At 38.6% G+C, this 13109-nt stretch overlaps 1 protein-coding gene across 2 annotated transcripts in view; it reads right to left on the bottom strand.

The window, feature by feature from the left end:
* Positions 1 to 13109, bottom strand: part of LOC117325669 (calcium homeostasis endoplasmic reticulum protein-like) — a 97590-nt gene that overhangs the window by 80353 nt on the left and 4128 nt on the right. The window lies entirely within an intron of this gene.

Genomic DNA, 13109 nt, shown 5'->3' with positions numbered 1-13109 from the left:
GTCCCTTACCACAAATAAGCCCCTTTTTTTATTTTTGCAGAATCATCAATTTTACAAAAGCAAGCTAAGAATGGTTCAGAAATATAAGTCATCCCCAAATTTTAATATCAAACTTTTACATTAGAGGAGGGAGCTTCATTGAGGATTATATGGTTTATTTCACAATTTTTACTCTCCAGAAAAAAAGAAATAAAGCAGAGGTCATTACTACTGTTTATGGGAACATAACAAACTGTCTCAAACCCTGGATTAAAGACGAGAGGTCAGGGACCCTATATCATGAATATACTATTTACATTGTACAGCAAAATGCACACTTTGCTGCAATAAAACAGAACAAATCTACCATTTATACCACTGTTAAACGCTGATCAGTAAACAAAAAGTAAACATATTACATAACACATTGAGTACAAATATTATGTGCCATTGTATAGTCCGAACTCTATCTGGTGACCGAATTAGGTGGGTCAGATTACAATGGAGGTCAGGCACATTGTATTGTTTGTTGTTGTAAACACTAAAAAGTTCAAGGACCTATATAGAAACTCAGTATTATCTGTGACCGGCAGGTTTTAAAACTGCTGGGATTGCAGAAGATAAATACATCCTTCAGATCATTTATACAGTGTTAGTGTTCCTAACAGTCGGAAATCAAGCATGTTCAGTATAACCTTCAAATTTCAATTCAACATAACGGCTTGATAAATATTAAATTACCGGTATTAGATATTTGTTTAGCATACATATAGGATAAATAAATAATTTCCCTTTTCTGAAATCCTTCTGAACACAACTGTCCCTGTGTTCAAAGTCTTTTATTTTTTTTGTAAATGTAAACATTTCAAAGTCTATAGTTTTTTGTGGTGATCATACTGATACCAAGCTTATAAGCACCTGTATAATAGATTTGGTGAAGGCCAACGTCATAGTGTGGTTATAGTAATCACCAGAGTAGTGGTGGTAGAGGTAGTGGGGGAGGGGGGGGGGGGGGGGGGGGGTATTTAAGTACAGTATGACATCCTGGCATGGGTATATATATGCACCTGTCACTATGTGCACTGTCCCATAATTATTCTACTGTGTACAGGATATCAGCTGTGACCTGAGTATCACAAGCTTATACAATGTCAAACAATTTAAAAATTAAGATAACTCAAAAAATATTCAAATAATAAACATTACAATTTTTTTACTGCAATATCCAGTTTTTTTTCATTAATATTAAAAGTCATTGAGATGAAGAACAGGAAACAATTTAGATATTGTGTAGCTTATCTAAGCTGACCATGCTTTGAATAAATAATGCACCAGCCAATGTAGACACTAACACTTAGGTACTTGTATCTCATTCAGTCATCTCTACACATGAATACACATCTCCCCCCTAACCCTCCTCCTCCCTGTACTTGACTGGAGGGCTTCATGTTATTGTCTACCATAGAACAATGGTGTTCTGTTTTTGAGCAAGTACAGGGGCCTACTAAAGTACAACAGGATTACACGGGGTTATTCATTTTAGCAAAATATATTTGTGCTATCAGTCAGTTAGTTCACACAGGAAGTTGAAAATTATTTTTAAAAACTCCCTTATCAGCTAATTCAGAAAACACAGAAAATATCAAATTTGCCTAATTTAATTGCTGCAACTGTAGGTATAGAATCAAGCGATGCATGATACCGCTGCATAAAACTACCATAACCTGCTACTAACAGTAAAATTGAAAGATGGTTACAGTATATATATACACTCTCAACTAAACTCCAGTATGCCCAAGGCTAGCTACTTTATCATTTTGTATTCAGCTGTATGACTCAAGGTTAGTTGGCGGCTATATTTATAATCACCTAGCTGTACTCCACACTAAAATTAACAGGTACTCTCCATACTCTACAATACTTCTCAGTATTATACAGAGTGTAATTAAATATTACATGAAATAACATGTGATAGAATGTAGACCAATCGGCTTTTGATACAAAACTGAAAATGTAATAAAAAAAAACCTAAACATGGGAGACAAGAAAGCTGACCTTTTTGCCTCCTCCATCAATCTGACACGATAGTGTTTACTGACATGAAAACTTAGGGTTGTGTTTGTTCTGTGAGTTACTACTAGCCTAGCAGCTTTATCTAAAGTATATTACTCAAATACAATACAATCAAATCATTACTGCAAGTCATCAAAAAAAAAAAGCCTCAAACTAGTGGACAGTTTCTGTGATCAGTGGCCCATAGACCTAGATAAGGAGCCCTGCAGTACTGAAGGTCAACAGGGCACTAGTCAGGGGAAAGTGGACCATAATGTTAGGTAAAGGGGATAAAATCAAGTACTTATAAGTATATAAAGCCTTTATGTATATCTACAAACTTATAATATACACCAGTCAGACTGGACAGTCCCTTCTGGTCATATCACATGTGTGATAACGATCTTTTAATTTATAGGTTCACAAGTGTGGACAATATCAAAGTATGGGACCAACCCTATCCAGTAATTTGAGCTCATTTTCACTGGGATATATATAGACTGGCCCCTTGACTCTAGAAAATTAAGTTGTAAATAAAAATTACTTTTATGATTTTGTTCTCTAGGATATGTCTGATTCCAGATTAAAACTAGGGGGAGATAATCTGGTATAAAAACTTAGCTGAACAATTCTTCACAAACAAATGTAGGGGCTGATGATCAGTCTAGGATACATATCAAAGGTCACAAATTGAATGATGCATGTCCACATATGTATGTCTATGACACAAGTGGCAGTTATGACAGTATGACTGCCATATCTTTAATTGGTTATATTATGATTATTTCTTTTCTGGTATAATTTAGTATTGTGACCAGGGTGTATCCATTAATTTCAAGAAACAATAAAAAAAAAACCACCACAGTTGAGAGAATGTCAGGTCAACCATTATGATATAATGACAATGATGTCACTGAAGACAACTTCAGTTATACTATCAAAGCTGCCACAGCTTTCAAGTATCTTAAGATAGTAGTATCGCTAAGCCAATGTAAATATTACAACATAACGATGTAGAAAAAGTACAAATAAAACACATATTGCCATTGTAAATGTTTTTACCATGAATCAATGCTGGACCTTAGAATGTAAACAACGAGTTCACCCTTTAACAAACCTTCGCTAACAAATGTGACGGGTTAAATAATATACACTTAAAGGTCAGGCTATAGGAATAGAACTGGAAGTGAGAACTCCTCAAAGAAAACTTCAGTCCATGGTTATACAAAAATATCCCATTTCTGTAAATGTGAACTTGGTCCCCTACTGTTAGTCTAAAACAGCTTCTTTAATCTACCTGAACTGCCACTGACCTTCCTATAACCAGAACTCTAGCTAGCAGACCAATCAATGAACTCAAGTCCCTATAGATTCTTGTTATCACACAAAACTGTGAGTCATTCCATTTCCTCCCCAAAAATATATATAATTACATACTCGCAAAATGGTATGTTTTATCAATAAACAGAAAAAAATAGGGTAGAAATTTGCGATGGTAAACAAGGTATATAGTCCGACATAAGAGATCTGGAATCAATGGTCGGCGGAATCAATGACCGTAAAGCTTGTTTATCACACATGCCCCCTACCAGTGGGCAACTAATCCTAATTACTATATGCTTCAGTCAGCGGTGGTCAACCGGTCAACAGTTTCCAGACTAGCAATGAAAATTTAAACCATCCTGAATTATTATCAACATTCAATAGATTAAATGTGGATGGCTTCTACAGCCATTAGAACTATATTACTTATAAGGCCTGCATCTAGTTGTAATCTTGCATACATTGAAGTGGATCCAAAAGGTTAGGAGGGATAACATTTCTATCATAAAAGTCTATGGTCAACCAGTTCCATCCATAGCAGATGTAGTGTCTAAGACACCTTAGCTATAACTATGGAAGTCCTCGGGAAGTGTGGGGGGGGGGGGGGGGGGGGGGGGGGTTGGACAAGATATTATGGTATTTTATTTAATTGTATGCACCAAATAAACTGAATGAACAAGAACCGTTAGCACCTTCTCCCCCCCTTTCTACACCACTGCTACCATTCCACCAGTTAATCAAAAACCTGTTACCAGTTATTACTATTAAAATCATTGGTGCATTTTGATCAGTTAGAGTTTATCATAAGATCTATCAAAATCATAATTATTGTAAAAACAATTCATAATGTGGTTCTTGGTTATCCAACATTATTTCTCAGATTTTCATCTCATAGCATAAATTATCTCTTGGTTAAAAAAATTATCACCTATACCTGGAAAACACAGAATAAATCTTAACTAATTAAGGAAGCATGTATAAATTAAAACTAGGACTGAAATAGAGCTGTGTGGCCCTGTAACATGTGGTACAAGTCTCTGAATGAGCCAGAGACTAAATAAAAAGGGAGTGGTGGGATCTGATACAGTTGTGAGACAAAGTATGATTCATGCTGCTGTAAACCATTTACCAGAATGTACAGCACTCGCAGGTTACTAGACAGGGAAATGGGAACATGTCTGCAGCAGTATATAGATAGCAGATTGATGATCAATGGAGGTTATATCCTGCAGTATTTATACTGGGAACACTCCACTGGCAGAAACATGGTAGGCAGTGCTAATCATTCTGTCAATGATTATAACCTACCACTTCTATCATCAAGTAGGCACCCTCCCCTAGTGTAAGAAATTGTGGAAAACTTATTTGTGATCTAACCACTGTTTTAGAATTGATAATAAAGATGGGGCTTATCTATGGGCAGCTTGATGCTTATTAGCAGATAAGTATGGTATATTTGCCAAAGCTGTTAACTTTTATTGGGGAAGGTTAGTTCATTCAAGTAAAAAGATAATGATGTCTTTAATAAAATGGAGTCAAATTCAATGCCATTTTATAGTACCATCTCACTGAAATGTCATAATGCAAGAACACTGGCATGACATCTCTCTTGGTCAATTATACTGAAATGTCATGATGCCAGCACACTGCCATGACACCTCTCCCAGTCCATAGGGATCATGTAGGTGGAAAGGACTGCAGGTTAAAGGTGAGCTAAGGTAACAGGATGGCAGTACATTACGGGCTTTATACTTCCTTTAGAGACACCAATATTGTTGTCAGTAGAAGTAGGGGGAAAGTTAGACAAGTGATAGACTGGCCCTCTGTCTCTAGAATATTAAAATTGTAAATAAAATTGAGCTTTATGATTTTTTGGTCCCTAGGAGATGTCCGATTCTAGACTAGGGGAAGATAATCTAGTATTAGAAATTAGCTTGGCAATTCACAAAACAACTTAAGGTCTGGTGGCCAGTCTAGGCGAGTGATGAAGGAAGGCGATTTGTACTATATATAGAGCCCCCTCTTATTTTACTGTGGTATTTCAATTGCATAATCAAACTAAGTTTTGAGATTACACTGGTCATCCCCATTCTTGAACTGTATATGTTGAGTCTATAGAGAGCCATGCAGAGATGGACTTTACAATATAGGTACAAGTCATTGGTACTACATGCATATTGATTCTAATATTGTTTCTATAGCATCGACAATATAACTCCTAGTGAAGCCATTAGTTAGCTGTGGACATGCCAGATATAACGGTGCACAATTATGTTAATGAATCAATTAAAGGCCTTCAGGGCACCTCATGAACTTAAAGTGACATTAATGAAATTAAAACTGTTCTTAAGTAGTTCCAATAAAAGCTACAACCTTCATTAAAATGTATAACCAAAGGCATCAATACAAAATGTTTCCAATATCAGCAAAAATATGAAACACAAAGTCCACAGAAAATCAATTTTAGGCTGAAAATATAACAGTGATTGTTTGCCTGAAAAGCTTGAGGATGGCCAAAACAAAAATCCTATCTTAGATATTGTAATGCTGTTTTTATCTTAATTCTAAAAATTAAGTCAATCTTCCGACTATATGTACACATAATATAGTGACACAAACGATGAAGGAAGACAATTTTATTACTGTCTCACGCCCTGACTCGGTCTCAAACTCAGGATCTACGACATGGTATTGTCTAGCCAAAATTCATATCAATGGTTTTGGAAACAGAAAATCTAAATATTCTTAAACACCAAAATGCTTTATACCAAGCAGAATACCGAAGGTTATATGAAGTGGACTAACACCCAAATAACCTGGTTCCAAAAGACTGTCAAATGACACCTATCGTGCATGATATCCAAAGCAAGACTGTCAAATGACAGTGCATGATATCTAAGACTGTCAAATGACACCCATCATGCATGAAATCCAATAATCTACACATTTAGGAACTGTGTAACATATTCTATACTGCTAACACCATTTACTAATCACAGCCAAAAATAGCCTATGACTTATGGACACCTCATGAGTCATTCTAACAGGTCCTGGTGTATCAAAATATCAAATATAATATCTATATTGGGAATCAATCATATCAAGTGCAAAAAATTCAAAAGAAGAATAGATTCCACTGAACCATATTAGTTCATATTTCTATAAATATGTTTTAAGGTATATTTGGCTACAGTTTAAGGTCAGAACAAAGGTCAATTAGATTATCTACTGGTATATACTGGACCCCCTGATCAATGACGTCAGCACTGATCCTGATCTCATAAAATATATTGTCCCAAGCACAGTATGTATTACTGCATTAATTATGCCTGGTTGCTCAAAAACCGGTAAGGGCCAATAATTTATAGGTAGGCTTTGGAACAAAAAGATCAGGGAGTATAGTAAATGTCAGTTCTCTGCAAGTTTTCATCTGTTTTTATATTTTATGTCTGACACATATTGTTTTTATATTTTATGTCTGATACATAAATTACCACTGGGGATCTTTTGCATACTCAATATTTTAGAATGCAAAAATAGAGATGATAATTATGTTTTTCCACTATTCATTTTTTATCAATTAATAACAGTAAAACTTGGATTAGTCGAAGTTCATACGACTGGTACAGGACCCCTGTTGCTTCTTACACTATAAACTATATGTCGTCAGTGCGAGGCATTGGGTGGATGAAAGGGTGAGACATTGGGTGGGTGATAAGGGTGAGACATTGGGTGGGTGATAAGGGTGAGACATATGGTGGGTGATAAGGGTGAGACATATAGTGGGTGATAAGGGTGAGACATTGGGTGGGTGATAAGGGTGAGACATTGGGTGGGTGATAAGGGTGAGACATTGGGTGGGTGATATGGGTGAGACATATAGTGGGTGATAAGGGTGAGACATTGGGTGGGTGATAAGGGTGAGACATTGGGTGGGTGATAAGGGTGAGACATTGGGTGGGTGATATGGGTGAGACATATAGTGGGTGATAAGGGTGAGACATTGGGTGGGTGATAAGGGTGAGACATATGGTGGGTGATAAGGGTGAGACATATAGTGGGTGATAAGGGTGAGACATTGGGTGGGTGATAAGGGTGAGACATTGGGTGGGTGATAAGGGTGAGACATATAGTGGGTGATAAGGGTGAGACATTGGGTGGGTGATAAGGGTGAGACATTGGGGTGGGTGATAAGGGTGAGACATTGGGGTGGGTGATATGGGTGAGACATTGGGTGGGTGATATGGGTGAGACATTGGGTGGGTGATAAGGGTGAGACATTGGGTGGGTGATATGGGTGAGACATTGAGTGGGTGATAAGGGTGAGACATTGGGTGGGTGATAAGGGTGAGACATTGGGTGGGTGATAAGGGTGAGACATTGGGTGGGTGATAAGAGTGAGACATTGGGTGGGTGATAAGAGTGAGACATTGGGTGGGTGATAAGGGTGAGACATTGGGTGGGTGATAAGGGTGAGACATTGGGTGGGTGATATGGGCGAGACATTGGGGTGGGTGATATGGGTGAGACATTGGGTGGGTGATATGGGTGAGACATTGGGTGGTGATAAGGGTGAGACATTGGGTGGGTGATATGGGTGAGACATTGGGGTGGGTGATAAGGGTGAGACATTGGGTGGGTGATATGGGTGAGACATTGGGGTGGGTGATAAGGGTGAGACATTGGGTGGGTGATAAGGGTGAGACATATAGTGGGTGATATGGGCGAGACATTGGGGTGGGTGATATGGGTGAGACATTGGGTGGGTGATATGGGTGAGACATTGGGTGGGTGATAAGGGTGAGACATTGGGTGGGTGATAAGGGTGAGACATTGGGTGGGTGATATGGGTGAGACATTGAGTGGGTGATAAGGGTGAGACATTGGGTGGGTGATAAGGGTGAGACATTGGGTGGGTGATAAGGGTGAGACATTGGGTGGGTGATAAGAGTGAGACATTTGGTGGGTGATAAGGGTGAGACATTGGGGTGGGTGATAAGAGTGAGACATTGGGTGGGTGATAAGGGTGAGACATTGGGTGGGTGAAAGGGTGAGACATATAGTGGGTGATAAGGGTGAGACATTGGGTGGGTGATAAGGGTGAGACATTGGGTGGGTGATAAGGTGAGACATTGGGTGGGTGATAAGGGTGAGACATTGGGTGAGTGATAAGGGTGAGACATTGGGTGGGTGATAAGGTGAGACATTGGGTGGGTGATAAGAGTGAGACATTGGGTGGGTGATATGGGTGAGACATTGAGGTGGGTGATATGGGTGAGACATTGGGTGAGTGAAAGTGAGACATTGGGTGGGTGATAAGGGTTAGACATTGGGTGGGTGATAAGGGTGAGACATTGGGTGGGTGATAAGGGTGAGACATTGGGTAGGTGATAAGGGTGAGACATTGGGTGGGTGATAAGGATGAGACATTGGGGTGTATGATAAGGGTGAGACATTGGGTGAGTGAAAGTGAGACATTGGGTGGGTGATAAGGGTTAGACATTGGGTGGGTGATATGGGTGAGACATTGGGTGGGTGATAAGGGTAAGACATTGGGTGGGTGATGCGGGTGATACATTGGGGTGGGTGATCAGGGTAAGACATTGGGCGGGTGGTAAGGGTGAGACATTGGGTGGGTGATCAAGGTGAGACATTGGGTGGTGGTCAGGGTAAGGCATTGGGGGGTGGTCAGGGTAAGACATTGGGTGGTGGTCAGGGTAAGGCATTGGGTGGGTGTTGGTCAGGGTGAGACATTGGTGGTGGTCAGGATAAGACATTGGGTGGTGGTCAGGGTCAGACATTGGGTGGTGGTCAGGGTCAGACATTTGGTGGTGGTCAGGGTCAGACATTTGGAGGTGGTCAGGGTCAGACATTGGGTGGTGGTCAGGGTCAGACATTGGGTGGTGGTCAGGGTCAGACATTGGGTGGGTGGTTTGGGTCAGACATTTGGAGGTGGTCAGGATAAGACATTGGGTGGTGGTCAGGGTCAGACATTTGGTGGTGGTCAGGGTCAGACATTGGGTGGTGGTCAGGGTCAGACATTGGTGGTGGTCAGGGTCAGACATTGGGTGGTGGTCAGTGTCAGACATTTGGAGGTGGTCAGGATAAGACATTGGGTGGTGGTCAGGGTCAGACATTTGGAGGTGGTCAGGATAAGACATTGGGTGGTGGTCAGGGTCAGACATTGGGTGGTGGTCAGGCTCAGACATTGGGTGGGTGGTTTGGTTTGGTTTATTTTGTTTAATGTCCTATTAACAGGTAAGGTCATTAAAGGACGGCCTCCCCTGGGTGCGACATGCATGCGTGTGGCGAGTGCGTATGTGTGTTTTGGGAGGCTGCGGTATGTTCGTGTTAAGTCTCCTTGTGATAGGCCGGAACTTTTGCCGATTTATAGTGCTACCTCACTGAAGCATACTGCCAAAGAAACCCAGCAGGACACCCCACCCGGTCACATTATACTGACAACAGGCGAACCAGTCGTCCCACTCCTAATATGCTGAGAGCTAAGCAGGAGCAGCAACTGCCAATTTTAAAGAATCTGGTATGTCTCGGCTAGGGGACAGAACCCAAAGCCTTCCTCACAGCGGCGAACGCTCAACTAAAGGCCAAAAGTGAGGGACATTGGGTGTTGGTCAGTTTAAGACATTGGATGAGGGATCAGGTGAAATAGTGAAAATGCACTTGCCTTTCTCCTATGCAACCTCAATTTGATATCCAGATCGGACATGACAAGGTATTAGGTCACCTGCCCAATTACATAAGACTACTGGTGTGCTGCCATCAGAACCAACAGGAGTGATAAATATAAGTTGTTATAACTTGTTTCACATTTGTTTGTAAAATAAACAAAGTAAATAGTTATGTATATAGTGGATGTTTAATTCGTAGTTCCTTACCAATTAACTGCAAGTAATTCCTACATAATCTATTACACAAGACATTGTAATTAACTATGACTTACACAAATAACTCAAGCCATTTATTACACCTCAAAATTATTTATATCCATACATTTCAGCCTAATTTAGTAACAAAGCAAACAACTAAACAGCCAAATGAGTTTGTATAGTCATGGAGCTCTGGTCAAAGAAGTGTTTCTCACAGTCACATACAGGGAGACACCATTGTGTAGCCCAATTACCACCCCAGACAGAGCATACCTGTGACTAGCCCTAGGGCCCCATAGCCACTTCCTTTGATGTCTACCTGGACTGAAACAACATAGTATGCTAATGAGATGATTTTGACAGGTAACAGGCTGTTAATATTCACAATAAGGCTATTTTATCAGGTGTGAGGAAATCTATAGTATTACTCTGAGGTCCAAAAGTCCAATCTTCTACAGGTTCACATCAAAGACACCTACTTCATAGTGGTCAGTGATAGGACAATAGAAGTCTATTGGATGAAGACTAGCTCTACAACAAATGTGAGAGTGTCTAAGAGAAAATGCAAAAAAAATATACAGGGATAACATTTCCTCGACTACATCAATCCATAAAAGCCAGTGAAGAGAAGCCATTAATCCAGAAGCTAATTTAACAGTGACCAGCAAAGTTTAAACCTATTAGTATAATAATGAAGCAAAGACAGGTAATCTTACTCCAGAATGTACTCTGGTAAACAACAACAACCAACATATTGGTTTGTAAGTCTGATTAGGAAATCACTCAAACCATGCAGGCATATTTGATATCATATCAGTATTTCAAGCTCCGTCATATTAGAATGCATCAACACTTTGAAATTCACATTCAAAATCAAATACCTCAATATCAGACGATATCAACACAACATCATAATTATACTATATCAACATTTCTTTAGTTTGAATATTTCATGAAATAATAAGAACATTAATTTAAGTAACATCATATAGATGCATCCCAACATGTCATTCATCAATATATTTACAACATAAGATTAAAACTTGAATGTTGACAAAGTCAGGAAAGTAACATAGTACCATAAAGGCTCATTTTCATAACTTTAAAGCATGCAAGGCTACAAATTAATGAATACGGTAGTGGAAATTTTCTATATTTTTTTTTCACTGAAAAAAAAGGACACATATCAAACAGAAAAATTGGTGATAAACTCTGTCAGATACATATTGTCTGACATAATAGTATAGCTGTAACCTACAAGCAATATTAGATAGTACCTGGGAGCCTTGTTAAGTAGGTGTGACATAATTGAGATATATATCTGTCAGGTGTGACACCTGTTTGATACATAATTAGGACCAATACTTGTGACATTAGTAGTCGTAACAAAATCAATGGTAGGGAACACACATGTGTTTGAGGAATATCATATAAGGTAATCTGTGGTCTTGTCTTTTTCAGAAAGACAAACTTATACAACGAGGGTTTGAATCACACATCTTAGATCTTCACCTGAGGTTTTATTGTCCAATGTTCTACTGGTGGAGCTTACCCAGCCCTTATATCTACCAGGATTTTGTCATTTCCCTATTCCATCCATACTGATAATGACTAAATAAAAAGTCGTTATTACAATCTCATACTCGTATCTACAATTTTTTTACCAACATTATTTTATGACATTATGACATGCTAGTACTTATAGAATACATTTTCTGTCCAACTTTGAATTGGCATATTTTCTAAATGTATAAAGAATATCAATTACAATGTATCATTAATTCTGCCTCTATTGGGACTGTCTACAGCAAAAACAAACTCAGACAATAAAGATATTGTCAGAGGTCAATCAAGGTCAACATTGTTTGATTTGAAAGCATATTTATCTACCTGTAAATCACTAATGGTTAACATCTTACAAATAACATATATAGGTGTCAATCTATAACATATATAGGTGTATACCTAAGTGTTTCAGGTTGTTATCATTGTTACACACAACAGTCTACCTGTAATCAGACCTGTTATATCCTTGTCCCGTATTACCTGTCCTAAAGGTAGATGATATCTTGTAATCGACAAAAGTCTTAGGGAGATAAATACAGTATAAAAGTGTGGATGGAAGCATGTGGACAATAGATTTAAAACCTAAATAAAAGGTTTTTTTGTTATTATAAGATCTTTTTATTTTTGTTCTAATTTGAGCCTTCTTGGGTTACAGCTGCCATTACATTTTTATTACAAAATATTGTACCATAGATCAGTTAATGTTGTCTGATATATTTGTATTATATTCAGATTTAACTTGCGGATTTAATTTTCCATTTCTTAATTTTCCATTTCTTAGTGTTCCATTTTTTTAATCCAAGTAAAATTCATTAGTCAGATAAGGGCCGGTCACATTATTATATCCATTATTTATTATGGAAATAAAGGTAAATTCATCTTGGGATGGGGTGGTTGGGTGGCATAGCAAATATCACATTAATGTTTTACCAAGATTACAATACATTACAATACATAATTACATCTTATCAGATGTGAAAAGGTATTCAATACATCTGCCTGACTTAAGCTTCAGCACAGTAGTTTTCGCTGTGTATAGGGGCCATGGGTACTCCAGTTTTAAACCCCCAGCGTTAACTTGTCCAAAAAAGAAATATTTTTATAATTTTTGCAAAATAACCACAGTAGCCTGCAAATATAGTTATTGTGCAACGGTCAACACAGTGGCCTGCAAATATATTTATTGTGCAATGGTCAACACAGTGGCCTGCAAATATATTTATTGTGCAACGGTCAACACAGTGGCCTGCAAATACCTAGGCACATAACTTGTGTGGCAGTCAACATGATCTATAAGCCAGA

This window comes from Pecten maximus, chromosome 4, assembly GCF_902652985.1.
Source record: "Pecten maximus chromosome 4, xPecMax1.1, whole genome shotgun sequence".
Classification (NCBI taxonomy): Eukaryota; Metazoa; Mollusca; class Bivalvia; order Pectinida; family Pectinidae; genus Pecten; species Pecten maximus.
Note: the sequence above shows the minus strand (reverse complement) of the source record. Positions and strands in the feature narration are given on the sequence as shown.